Source organism: Neovison vison, chromosome 2 (genome assembly GCF_020171115.1).
Source record: "Neovison vison isolate M4711 chromosome 2, ASM_NN_V1, whole genome shotgun sequence".
Classification (NCBI taxonomy): Eukaryota; Metazoa; Chordata; class Mammalia; order Carnivora; family Mustelidae; genus Neogale; species Neogale vison.
In genome coordinates this window covers 67,689,501-67,703,436 of record NC_058092.1, presented here as the reverse complement: position 1 = coordinate 67,703,436, position 13,936 = coordinate 67,689,501, and the positions used below count along the sequence as shown (strand labels likewise).

At 35.7% G+C, this 13,936-nt stretch overlaps 1 pseudogene; it reads right to left on the bottom strand.

The window, feature by feature from the left end:
* Positions 1 to 288: 288 nt before the first annotated feature.
* On the bottom strand, positions 289 to 802 carry LOC122898750 (annotated as a pseudogene).
* Positions 803 to 13,936: the final 13,134 nt, after the last annotated feature.

The following is a 13,936-nucleotide window of genomic DNA, read 5'->3' as shown; positions in this document are numbered from 1 at the left end:
TTTCACAATTCTCTCCACAGTTGTTTTTTTTTTTTAATTCACGCTCTATTTATTGTTTTGTTTCAATGATTATATTTTATTTATTTATTTTTCTGACACCAGGAACTGTATTAATGAGTAATCTTGGTTTTGGGGAGGGGGTGTTGGGATGCGGAAGAAGCACCCATCTCAAGGGATTTTCCGAGAAATCAAGCTTTCCTCTATGCACCTTTCGAGGAAACACCTTTGTGGATGAACTCTCTAGAAGGCAGTGTTGCGACTACCAAGCCCCAGGGATAAGAGGTCTGCCTAGGCACAGCTGGGCCCCTGGGACCCCAGGGCTTCGATGCCCGGTTCCATATACATGGCTGGAAAGCAAAAGCTGTACGTGCACACTGGCACACCATCGGGGCCCACCAGGAACGTCTCACAGTTCCAGGCGACGTCGTTGCAGCCCACCAGAGACCAGGTGATGAACTTTGGGTCAGTCCTGGGCACAGTGCAGTCCTTCCTGCGGACAGGCAGGGCCTCCCGCAGGAAGAACAAGAGGGCTGCGCCTGCGCGCCGCTCACCTCACACTTCTTAGAAGGCCTGACGCTGGGCTTGCGCCAGCCGCGGAGTAGGATGTGCTTGAGAGAATTCGGGATCTCTTTGCTCTTGGCGTTTTCCGGACGCCGGAACTGGCGGAGGCGGAAGTCTGGTGGGGGCGGAAGCTGAGCACCACCAGGCCCTGGGGCCTGAGGCGCCATTGCTGCTGGTTCATCTGGGTGTCATCCCGGACCGTTGCGCCTCAAAGCGACACCACATTCAGGAGGAGCAGCATTTTGAGACTCAAGCAACCCTGGCTTGTGGGCTCCCTGCTGAGGCGGGCGCAGGGAGAAGGTGGACTCGGAGCTCAAGGAACGGGGGCACAGCTCTGCAGGAAGAGTGCATTATGTAATTTTTATTTTTAGATTACCTGGTTCATTATTTCTCAAGTGTTTGTAATACTTTGTTATCTTTAGTTCTGAAGATATTTGTTAACATCTTTTATTTCTTTAAACGTTTTAAAAGTCTGCTTTTATTCTACATCTATGACTTCAAATGTCGGAAAAACATTTTTTTTTTAATTAAACTTTTATAATTTTGGACTGTGAGTTTAGCTTTGGTGGCCATTTGAGAATCACATGGGCCACCTTTGGGCCTTGTTTTGAAAGATAATGTTTTAAAATATAGGTGCCTTGGAAATGTCCTTTAACTCATGATTATTTTATGTTAATATACCTGTATGATTTTTTTTGCAAGGTGCATAGTATAAAACCATGATGTGAGAGAAAGTTTGTATTTGTAAATTTCTGCAGACTTGTTTCCGTCATAGCGCAGGCTGAGGCAGATAAATACCCTTGTCATATTTATTCCCTTATTTTCCTTGAGTTTCTCCCTGATCTGGAAAGGGGAGTTATAGACAAGTCTAATTCAGCCAACCCCATCTACCTGCCCCTCCTACTCTGATTGCATGGGCCAAATCTCATTACCTATATTCTCTCGTAGAATTTGATTTCTGATGTTGGTAGGTATACAACTTTTAGCTTACCATTCTTCCTTTTATTTTTCTCTCTAATTTGGGTCCGTTGGTGTTTTTCTTACTTGGGGTTGGGTTGGGCTTAACTGTACATTTAAAATAATGTTTATTATATTTTTTCCAGAATTTCTGGCTATATTATAGTGAGACATTGTTCAGGATATTTATCTTGCCATAGTGTTATTTGAAATGTATGCGTATGGTCCAATTCATGTTCTCTTTTCTTTCTGTACTCTAGTTATACTTTACATATTTCAGTCACTCTGAAATCTTTAGTTACTTTCCAACTCATACTGTTTTGGTTAGGGTAAGATTAAGCATACTCCAGCTGTAAAAATAAACTCCCAAATTTCAGTGCCTTAGAAAGAATAGATGCTTTTTTTTACTCATCTAACAACCTGATAGGGGCATATCTCGCCGTCAGGTGACTTTCCTTCATGTGGTATTTCAGATATCCAGGCTTCCTCTATCCCATGCGTCAGCCAGGGAATAGAAATGACACACACCACTTTCATCTAACTTCTTGGATGGGAGTTAGGCATATAACCACCTGTGAAGGCAAAAGAAGCATAAGAATTACTCCCTTCCCAGTCAGGGCTATATCTAATGAAGATTGCACATTACAGTGGGGAAACTCTCAGTATTGATGTACAGATACTCATTTCTGGGACAGGGACTTTTGTGTATGATATTCCCTGTGCTTGGACGTTTTTTCTCACTTACCCTCTCTAACTGACACTCTTGTGCTTTGTCACCCAGTCACAACCTAGAAACGCCTTTCTAGATTAAGTGAGGGCCTGGTTTCATAAAGACAACCTACTAAATCCTTCAGACCTTAGCACTTATAAAATTGTAATTGTTGTAATGTCCATGCAATTGTGTCCTCAATCTCTAACTCCCCCACTAAAACAAGCTTTGTAAAGGAAGAGCTCATCTTCCTCCAACCCCTTCACCCCCTCCTTCCCATCATGCTATTTCTTGTTCCTTAGTGGTTGGCAAATTGTGAACATGCAATAACTAGGTGTTAATGCATTAAAAAAAAGGTTTGTATAAAATGATAAACATATTTATAGTGGAAACCATGACATTCAGTATCATCAAATTCTTAAAAGCTTAGCTTGTATAAGTAAATAAATCAATCTACAATATAAATTTATGAAGATTAAGACAACCAAGCAGGTTCTGTGACAAAGCCAAATACATATTCTTTGTCATTAGGCATCGCAGATCTACTTAAGGAGTTGGGGGTGTTCTAAGCTGGAATATTAAAACTCTCCTCTAAAAAATTTAAAATTAGTAAAACCTAGGTTATGATTATGCCAAGATCTATCAGCTGTGATATTGCCACAAATACTGTATTTTAGCCTTCCTCTTAGAGAATACATGGTTTCTTATACCTCCTTATTCTGGGAACGGCATTTCTTGCCTTATAGAGAGAATAAAGCTTGTTCCATTTAGATGTCCCACAGAAGGAATATCATACAATTAAATATACATTTGGTCCTATAGTCTATTATCTAAAGTGTTTAAGTGGGGAGGTTTTTATGTGCTTAACCATTCTCTTCAATTTCAAGTATTAAGATCAAAGGATTTTTTTTCCTCTCTAAAATGTAATAAAATATAATAATATACTTCTTAAAGCAAATAAAATGAGTGTTGAGGTATACATTGTTTCATTAAAGATAGTAATATGTTAAATATGTGTTAGCATATTTTTGTCAAATGTTTAAAAAATCTGATATCTAATATTTTTGTGAACTTTTATTTTTACTTTTTAAAGTTTTTCTCTCTCTCTCTGTGTGTGTGTGTGTGTGTGTGTGTGTGTGTGTGTGTTTCCCATAGATTTTCTGGCTTCTCTTAGGACCTTCTTACTTTCATGCTGCTAGATGCCTCCAGACTAGGTAAAATGAATGCACTGAACTTAATTGAACTTTCTTGGTAGAAACTTAGTTTTGTTGAAATACTTGCATGTTTTATATCTGACTCTTTAACATACACCACTATTCACTCGTGGTGTATTCTTAACATCTTAGGTTAGTCATTGGCAAATGGTTGCTTTTTGCTGCTGCAATTTTTTACCTAAGTGGTTTTGCTTTGAATGTATTTTTTTTTTTCTTTAACCATTCAGATTACTGTGGATTGTATCAGGAGAGCAGCCTTTTAGTAATCAAGGTCAATAGGAATCCCTATTCCTAATAAGTCATATAAAGCCTTTTCTGTGTGCTATTCCACAGGGCAGAGTAGAAGCTGTTTTATTGACCAGCCTTTCCTAGGGGGGCCTTGTAACATTTGCAATTTTTGCCTTCAGGGACTGGTAAAAGAGACCTCTGCTACTGTTTTAATCAGTACCAGAATCAGCAATTAACCTATAACTGTAGCTGGTGTCCTAGAAATGAGGCAATGTAATCTTTTCTCATTACTTCTTATGGGAAAATTGCTTTTGACATATGTGCTTTAAGGTTGCTCACACATTTCAGGAAATATACTTTTAGCCTATGTCAACCAGTACACATACTACCTCTTCATAGATGGCCACATTTCAGCGTATCTGACCTAAACTCTTCAGTTTTTCATTTTGCCTTTGTGCTTTTAAGGGTGCTTTCTGCATATTTCTATCAGAATAATTATCACAGTGTTGCATAATCATCCTTTTACTCTCCTGACTATCAATCTTCTGAGATTAGAGAGCATTTATCTTGATAAATTCAGTTACTAGGAAGGTGACCAGTTCTTCATTAATAATGGCATTTCAGATCAACCTTAGGAACTAAGATAGTCTCTGCACAATGAAGAGTGTCTAGAACATAGTAATCTCTCAATAAATATTTCTCAAATAAGATTCTTAATAACAACACCTAATGGGGGCGCCTGGGTGGTTCAGTTAGTTCAGTGTCTGACTTGTGATTTTGGCTTAGGTCATGTTCTCATGGGTCCTGGGAGCCCTGTTTAGGACTCCACACTCAACTAGGTGTCTGCTTTCTTGTCCCTCTCCCTCTGCTCCTCCCCTCTGCTCACCCACACTCAGTCTCTCAAATAAGTATACATCTTTAGAGAAATAATAAAACCTAATGTACAACACTTGTTTTATGATAGGCATAGTTCTGAATTTACTTGTATTAGTTCATGTAACCCTCAAAATCATTTTAGTAGGTAAGGCTATTATTTTCTCCATTTCACAGATGAGTTATTGATGCAAGAAAGGGTGAGTAAATTTCCAAATGGCACACAGCCAGGTAGTGATGGTGCCATGAGTCATATCTGGTCAGTCTGGCTACCAAGTCCATCCCCCTAACATTACTGTAAGAAAAAGCTTCCACAGAAAGAAATGACTTGCTGATGAAACATTTTCACATATAAGAGGAAGAAAAATTTATACTTACACAAAAGACTGACACTAACTATAAATATATGTTCATATAGGGCATATGAGAAGTAAAGGGAAAGTTATTATTTACATTCCTTCATATTTTTTATTGAATCAAAACTGTGTATCATTTTTCCAGAAAAGTTTATGAATAAAGTTAAATCTTTTTATGTTTTATATTTGGAATTAAAAGACTCAGTGAATAATTAGAAGAAATAAAAAGTCTTTTCAGTTCTTAATTTTAGACTATTATATGTTTTAGGTAGTATCTAAATTTATATTACCATGATAATAAAATACTGCAAGAATATAAAGATATGCATCATCAAAATTTTATCATTAATGAATAATGTGTTTAGCCCTCATACTAATGAAATGAGACTTAAGATAAAAACATATCAGGAAGTAGTATACTCTTGATAATTAAATAAAAGATCTGTGCAATGGTAGATGGTGACACATTTTGTAATTCTCTTTAAAACCTTTTATTTTCATAAGCCCTTGAAATACAATATCCAATTTCATTAGGAAACATTTACAAAACTTAGTTTAAAATATGTTACCTTAAAATTTGTAATATGCCTCAATATACTGTAACAGAAAAATGGAACAAAGCTTATAGACATACCTAAAAATTGACTTTCAGATATAGTGTGCTAATCTAGCATGTGGATGTTCCTAGTAAATAATGTGTTCTGGTTAAAAAATAGTTCACTATATAAATACATTCCCTGCATTGAATTCTAAGGAAAAAAAAAATCAGCCTCTGAATTTGGTTTTAGGAATTATCACAGGAGTATTCATCTTGAAGTTAGAATTGTTCTTCTGCTGAAATCTAAATTTTTGTGTGCAAGATCTGAGTTTCCTAAAGATAAAGCTATTTGAAGCTGATTTCTAATTTTAACAAGCTTTTTGCTTTGTTTTAAAAATTTGGCTGAAGGCACCTGGGTGGCTCAGTGGGTTAAGCCTCTGCCTTCCGGCTCAGTTCATGGTCTCAGGGTCCTGGGATGGAGGCCCGCATCAGGCTCTCTGCTCAGCAGGGAGCCTGCTTCCCTCTCTCTCTCTCTCTCTGCCTGCCTCCCTACTTGTGATCTCTTTCTCTCTGTCAAATAAATAAATAAAATATTAAAAAAAATAAAATTTGGCTGAAATTGGCAACTTATATTAAATTACCTTATTTTATTTTGTTGTAGGCAAACATAAATAGATATACTGATAAATATAAAATTAAAATGATCTATTTATTCAGATGTGGGGCATTATTCCTCAGCCTTTCCCCAGCAGTGGCTAGCTTTAAATAATTCTCTTTCTTTCTCTGTTTTCCTCCCATCTCTTGTGTTATTTCGAGCTTATATTTTAGATTTATGGGATTTTTCACTAAAATATTTAGATAATGTAATTCAACTTTGGTTTGTTTTTTTGTGTCTATGTATTTGAATTTAAGATACAAAGAGTGAGCCTCACAGTACCATTAACACTACCATTTTTAATCCACTGAGCCACCCAGGCGCCCCAACACTACCATTTTTAGATTTCACTTTGAATTACATATTCAAAAACTTACAAGTAGGAGCCAAGCTATGTCTTCTTTCATAAGAATTATAGATTCTGGGCTTTTCCAGAAAGACTTTTTAGCACCATGGGATACCATAAGCCCTTAAGTTCCTATTATTATTTTCCATAATCTCTGAAGGACATGCATTTCTGGGTCATTGCACATTTTCCGAGTGTTTTGCCGGCTCCTCATAGATTAGGCAGCGAAGAAGAGTAGTTTTCAGTTTGACAGTTATGGGATTGCACTGCTACTGTTTGGTAATATAAGGATAAGTTACAGTCTCATTTATACCATGTTCTTTTCCTTATGACTCTTGTGTGTTCTTACTTCTTTTAAACAAGGTATACCTTGTTTGTCAGTTACTGAAAACTAAATTTCTGTTATGATGACATTCTTGGAATTTCTTTATGTGGAATTTCTCATGCTCTTTAAGAATACCATTATTGGAGCGCTTGAGTGGCTCAGTGGGTTAAGGCCTCTGCCTTCGACTCAGGTCATGGTCCCAGGGCCCTGGGATCGAGCCTCGCATCGGGTTCTCTGCTCAGCGGGGAGCCTGCTTCCTCCTCTCTCTGCCTGCCTCTCTGCTTACTTGTGAACTCTGTGTGTCAAATAAAAAAATAAAATCTAAAAAAAAAAAAGAATACCACTATTATTGGACCCCCAAAATATTTTAAACACTTATCTTTGTTTATGTTGTGTGAATTAAGCATAAATACCAGAAGTGTGAAGTTGTGTGAATTAAGCATAAGTACTAGAAGTTCACCTGCTTTGATTCAGTGAGCACTCTCTTCAAAGACTTTTAAGAGAATTGTTATGGCATGAGTTGGGGACATATGATAATTCTCCACAGAGAAAAAAAATGAGCAATTTAGGAAACCATGCGTCTAAATAATAGTAGCTGGTTGGATTCCTTAGAAACCAAAGGACCTAGTTGAAATGTGATTTCAGAAGTAGCAAACGTAATGCCTTTCCGTGTAGCCCAAGTCTGTTCTTAAATTCAATTAAATTCAATACACTATAATATAGTTTTCATTATAATCTCAAAATTGCAGAGGATAAATACACAAGGTCAATGGTATGTGTGTTTGTTCTTTAAACTTTTCTGTAGCTTTGAGAATATCAAATAAAAATTTAACTAATAACAAAGTTATTATAGATTAGTACAAGCAATAAAGTAATAAGTAAAATCTGCATAGCCTATAATTTATGAATATAGGTTAAGTACCCCATGACTAAGTGGTAACTTTCAGCAAAATTTATGGATCTCTAATCCTTGTTTTGCTTATCTATTAAATGAAAATAATAAGAGTATCTCCTTCTTAGGATTTTTCTAAAATTCTAATAGTATTATTAAGACAACTGTGAACATTAAATGAAATATTGCATATAAATCACTAAGTAGACTAGCTAACAGTTGGTCAATAATTAATAATTACTTGTAATTATGATTTACCTATACATTTATAATTTATCAATTGTATATAGTTTACATCACTGAATTCTTCTAACAAATTAGATAGTGTAAATCTTTTATTTTACAGTGTAGTATACTGATGTTATAAAAGTTGAATCCGTTATACAATCACATAATTAGTAGATAGAACTGTAACTTGAACACATTGTTTATGATTTTAAGAATGATGCTGGGGGCAAATGCATTAAATCGTTTTTAAAACCATATTTCAAAAAAATATCTATATCATAAGACAGTCTTGTAACTTAAAAATCCTAATTTAGTTTCTCTTGGATATTCATCTTACTCAAAATCCTGTATTAAAATGATAACTTATCTTAGGTAGTGATACTCAGTTTATTCAAGTTGTATTTTGTTGCCCTGACAAGTTTTGAAGAGTCTTCTATTGGCTTATTACAGACTGGTTTTGAGTGCTGTGTCTGCCAGTTACAAGGCATTTGTGTCTTGGGAATACTTAAAGAATGAGGCCGAGTCACTGTTCTCATCAAACTTCAGAGTATCTGGCACAAAGTAGAGATCACAAGCTATGATTACTGCTACCACTAGAATATTTCAGTTGTTGACATGTAGAATTTGTTAATTTCTATTTAGGTTTCTAAAATCAAGGTGAATTTTATGTTTAATGACTTTATTCAGATAGTAAACAGTTTATAATTTTGGAAGTACATTCATCATTGCATTTTTCTTGTAAGTAATGTAAATAGGTGAGATAATCAAACTCAGCGTCTAGCACTTTTAAGTTTTTACATCTTAAAACTTAGAACTGTCCCAGTGACTCAAAGCTATGCCATCAAGTCCTGTTTCAAATAGTGCTGTCTTTTGCCTAGGGCCAAATGGTTACCCCCATGACTTTCTTAGGCTTTTCATGCAACATGTGTCTATTCCTTGTTTAATTTTTTATTTTCTAAGATAATGTCTTTGATTTCTTCAGCTATTTTTAATGTGACCTATTCTGAGAACCATCCCATGATGCTTAGTTTTATTTTGTTTTCTAAAAGTGCTTGCATTTGTCTATAAGAGTTCTACTCCCAGTCACCAGCTTCAGAACCGTGGGGCAGCTGTGACCTCGGAAGGAGGTTCCTGACATTTTTCTGATTTCTCAGTAACGATGTAGCAAGTTTCTGACCTCAGGATAGGATTTAAAGAGGAATGACTTAAATGCTCATGGCAGAGTCCCTGACTTTTCCTTTTCTAGTCTGATCATTGCTCTAATAAACCATTAAATTCTTAAAATGTCTCATGTTCTTTTCTTTCATGGAAACTTGAATTATCAATCTGTAAAATGTGTGTAGGGTCCAAACCATAGTTCTTGGCACTTAGTACATTAAATGCGAGTACTTTACTTTTTAAAATGTGAATACTTTAAAAAGCTTTATTTCACTTAATTTCTTCTCACAAGCACCTATTACAAATCATAAAAAAAAAATAGTGAGAGTGTATTTTTAATATGTTTGGTCAGAGAAGGTAGGTTCAAGAACAACACCTTTTCATGTGTAAATCCATTTAATATATATTTATTGAAAGCCTATTATGTTCTGAAAATTGTGAACATGATGGTTAGCAAAATAGACACAGTTCAAGTCTTCATATAGTCCATTTCAATGGAAAATGCACTCTACAGAAACTGAACTAAATGAATTAGAGACTATAGAGAATATTTATTTTTTTTTTTTTTAATTTTTTCCTTTCTGAACAGGATTCTATTTCTCATGAACTGGAAAATCTAATGAACTTTGTTTTATTTTAATACAAATACCCAAGTGGGCCCCTGTTTGTATTTGTGCTCAGTTATTGATTCAGTGGTGGGGGTCTTTCCTATTATAGATAGAGCCAGTCATCATCACACTGGCAACTGTGGGCTTTGCAGAAATAGCCCCACACCTTCTTATTTCTTGAATGCAAAGATGACTTTTTATGCTTTAATGATCTCTCCTTGTCTTCTCTAGTTATATATATCATCCAGCACTACTGAGGATGCTTCCTAGGATTTCCTGATGATGTTTTCATGGATTTCCTATTCTGATTTTTCTTTGGGAGCCAAAGAACTTGTATCAATTTTCCTTCCCCATCTCCCGTCCTCCTGCAGCAACACCACTTGTCTTGAAAGCTAGCTGCCCAGGGGGCAGGCTTCTTTCACTTGTCTTCCGTGAAGGCCTAATTCTACTCAATCTGCAGTTAACAGCAGTACCTTGGTTTAGGGTCAGAGAGAATCTAGGTTCCTCAGTACTTGGGACTCAGGATTTATTGTGCAGACAAGATGGAGTATTTAGAGTTCAGGCCCACTTTGAGGTATTTCACACATCAAAAGTTAAGTCAACTTTTGTGGCCTGGCTTCAGGACCAGTAACATTTTTTGTTTGTTTGTTTTTGTTTTTTGCCTTTACTCCACTATGGAAGTTTTTTTTTTTTTTTTTTTAAAGATTTTATTCACTTATTTGACAGATCACAAGTAGGCAGAGAGGCAGGTAGAGAGAGAAGGAGGAGGAAGCAGGCTCCCTGCTGAGCAGAGAGCCCAACGCGGGACTCGATCCCAGGACCCCGAGATCATGACCTGAGCCAAAGGCAGCAGCTTAACCCACTGAGCCACCCAGGCGCCCCGGAATTGTGTTTTTGAAATTTAAAAAGAACAAAACAAAGCAAGAATATTCCCCAAAATATTTAAGAGGGAATTTTTTTGGGATTTGACTAATTTTTAAAATAGATGTTGCAAGTTTACCTAAAATAATAATTCTCTGCATTTTATGCAGTTAAGTGGCAGACCTATTTGTATAGTCTATGGTCCCAAGTAAAACTAGCTCAAATTAAGCTAACACTGAGATAAGTGGGGATAGAGCAGTTGTATGTCTATTATGTCTATGGAGAAAACTATACTAGAACATTGAATGGAAAGTGATAGGGGATTTGATTACTTTTTCAAACATACCTAGTTTGAGATGATTTAATCTAGTCTTCTTCCAAGAGGTTGGTTTTTTTTTTTTTTTTTGATTGTTTTTTTCAGGTCTGCCATCTGAATCATTGTTTCACCCTTCTTCAGGAATAATTTCCCTTCCTTTCCTATTTCTGATCCTCAGATTTGTGTATAAACTTGACTAAACAGGGAGTTTGATATCAGTATTTGAAGGTAGAATTGGGCCCATAATATGTATTAAAATAAAAAGAATAATGAATTGAAAATCTGTATATGAAGAAATGGGTGTTTTCCATTTCTGACTGAAAATGCTGTTCAAATGAAAGTCAATTTTCTTTTTATGAACTGAACTCATAATTAGGAACTTGAATTATAATGTCATAGAAATAGTAGTTATAACATGGATATATTTCATTTGATTAGATTTTGCACAAGGGAAATTCTCCTTTGTATTAACTGGGCATTTAATTCAAACTCCACAGAAGGTAACTTTGAAATTGCAGGCCATGAACTGTGCCCTGCTCAGGCACTCTGGCTAGGTCATGGTGGCCCACGGAGCATCAGGATCAGCCACTGAAGACTGTTTGACTTGAAAATTATTTCAGTTTTTCTGGGTTTCATTTAATTTTTTTTTTTGATCGTGTGTTTCCATTGTCCATGACATAAATCTTGGGGGCAGGATTTGCATTTAGAATGCTATAAAATACACTGTTCCTTCGGGTATATGAAGGGGGGTACCCTCTACCAATTCACATAAATCACGATAAGAATACTAAAAGCAAAGCAATTTGATTAGGTACTAAATTCAAAACATTACAAGATTGTGGTCTAACAGCCACTAGAGACTGAAGTCATCCTGCATCTGTAGCATTGTCTAGTGTGGAAAATTAAAATGACAGTTTTAAGAGATAAAGGCAATCTTATTCCTATTGAGCCAGTTTGTCTTGGTTATGAGGTGTAATGTAATATTATATACACATCTACTATAAACATTCAGACTTTTATAGACATGTCAAAAGGGTACCACTCGATGTAAAACAAAATAAATTACAGCCTTGTAAAAAGTTCCATGATTTACTCTAACATAGGTACACTCTTTCTCCACCCTGTCTGCCATCTTAAATCCCCAGGAGAAACTGAAGAGAAACAACTGTAGATTTTACTTTAAGAGTTATCAGAGCAATAATGTATAGTTTTCCCAATGTCCGGGATCAAAATCTACCTTTGCTTTCATTATGAGATAAAGCATCAATGTTTACATGTTACTGATGAATAAATTCTCTGAAGCTTTTCAGGCTTGCATTGAGGTAATGTGTCTATGGAATTTTCATAAGTCTTAGGAATCTTACATACATTGTGTTTGCCACAAAAATATGTGTTTTTTTTTTAATTTCAAGTGGTATCATAAGTTTATAATTTCCTTGCATTTCTAAAACAGATTTTAAAAAAATTACATCTAGAATGTAGATAAGGAGCTTTCTTTCTTTCTTCAGTGTGTCCTCTTTAAAGCTAACGTAATTTTTTTCTAATCTTATATTCTGTCAATGACACTGCTGTGGGCTTAATTTTTTTTTTTTTTTAATGTGTAGGAGATGTTTGGCAAGTAATAGCGTTTCTTTCCTATCAAGTTTTACAGCTTTTATATAGCCAGAATAACCCATTTAAACTCATATTCATTCTATACATACTCGCTTTTAGAGATATTTCTTCTTTGTATGCCCTCTTATAATTAGAAAGAAGGCCCCGAAGGGCCCAATTAGCCAACATGTGAATGTAATTATAACTCTTGACTTTTTCTTTCTTCTCCTTGTATGTATGTCTGTGTAGTATATAGCATAACCTACTCAGGAGAAAATTCCAACCAGGAATAAATTACATATTGAGCTTTTAGATAATTTATGGCAAACATTCATCATGGTTGCCTAAGAGACACAATTCTCTTTCACCTATATTAAGAACAGTAAAAAGAATGGAAATGCCTTTCATAGTGAGCTTCCTCTCACATTTGGAAGTTGAACTAAACAACCAAACTTCCAGTCAACCCTGTATCTGGTGTCAAATCATCATGAAGCCTGATCTTGCCAAGAGAGGGATTCTTTTTTTTTTGCTTTTATTTAATTGAATTTATTTATTTATTTTTAATAAGGATATAATGTATTTTTATCCCCAGGGGTACAGGTCTGTGAATCGCCAGGTTCACACATTTCACAGCACTCATCATAACACATACTCTCCCCAATGTCCATATCCCCACCACCCTCTCCTGTCTGCCCTTCCCCCAGCAACCCCAAGAGAGGGATTCTTAAGAGGGCTGAAGTTTGAGTGGTGGATTAGTGAAAGACATGTGATCAGCCAGCATTGTTTTAAAGAAGACAATTTATAGTTACATGAAGTTGAGGTCTGAGGAAAGAACTGAGACATTGCTGCTCCACAGTATTAATTCTCAGGGCCAAGTTTCCCAGTTGTGATTGACTTACAACTAGTTCTATAAGGCACAAACAGACATCACCGAGACAGTCCTCTCTCTCATATTTAAGAGGTTCTTCTCTTGGGACAATTAAAGTTGTTCTCAATGTATGGTTAATTTCCAGAGACTGTATTTCTCATCATGAAATAATGCATTTTCAATACATTTGAGATTAACAAGGAATTTTTAGTCTCATTTCATACTGAACTTGCAAGTGGATAACCAAGTAAATGTTTTGTGTAAGTGCCTTTACTTTTATAACATGAGTGCATAACTTGTATTAACATAAGGATCTTGTACTGGGGCCACTATGTACATCTATGCAAATCGTTCACTCTATTACTCCAGAAGGGGCAACTTGCCTTAAACTCTGATGTTAATGATGCCCTCTAGAGGGCTGAAATATGGTATCTTGGGCTTCTCCTCTGAGCTTGTTTACTAATTTTCTTGCTTTTATTCCCAATTAGAATCATTTTTCGCCCTCATCAGTCACTATCTAAGCTTACTTGTTCACATTTTATTCTTATCTTGTCTGTCTTATATAGGTTATAATGATAACAGCTAATAAGAAGTAACATTATTTAACTGCATTATCACATTCAATCCTCATAATAACTCTCTAAATGAGA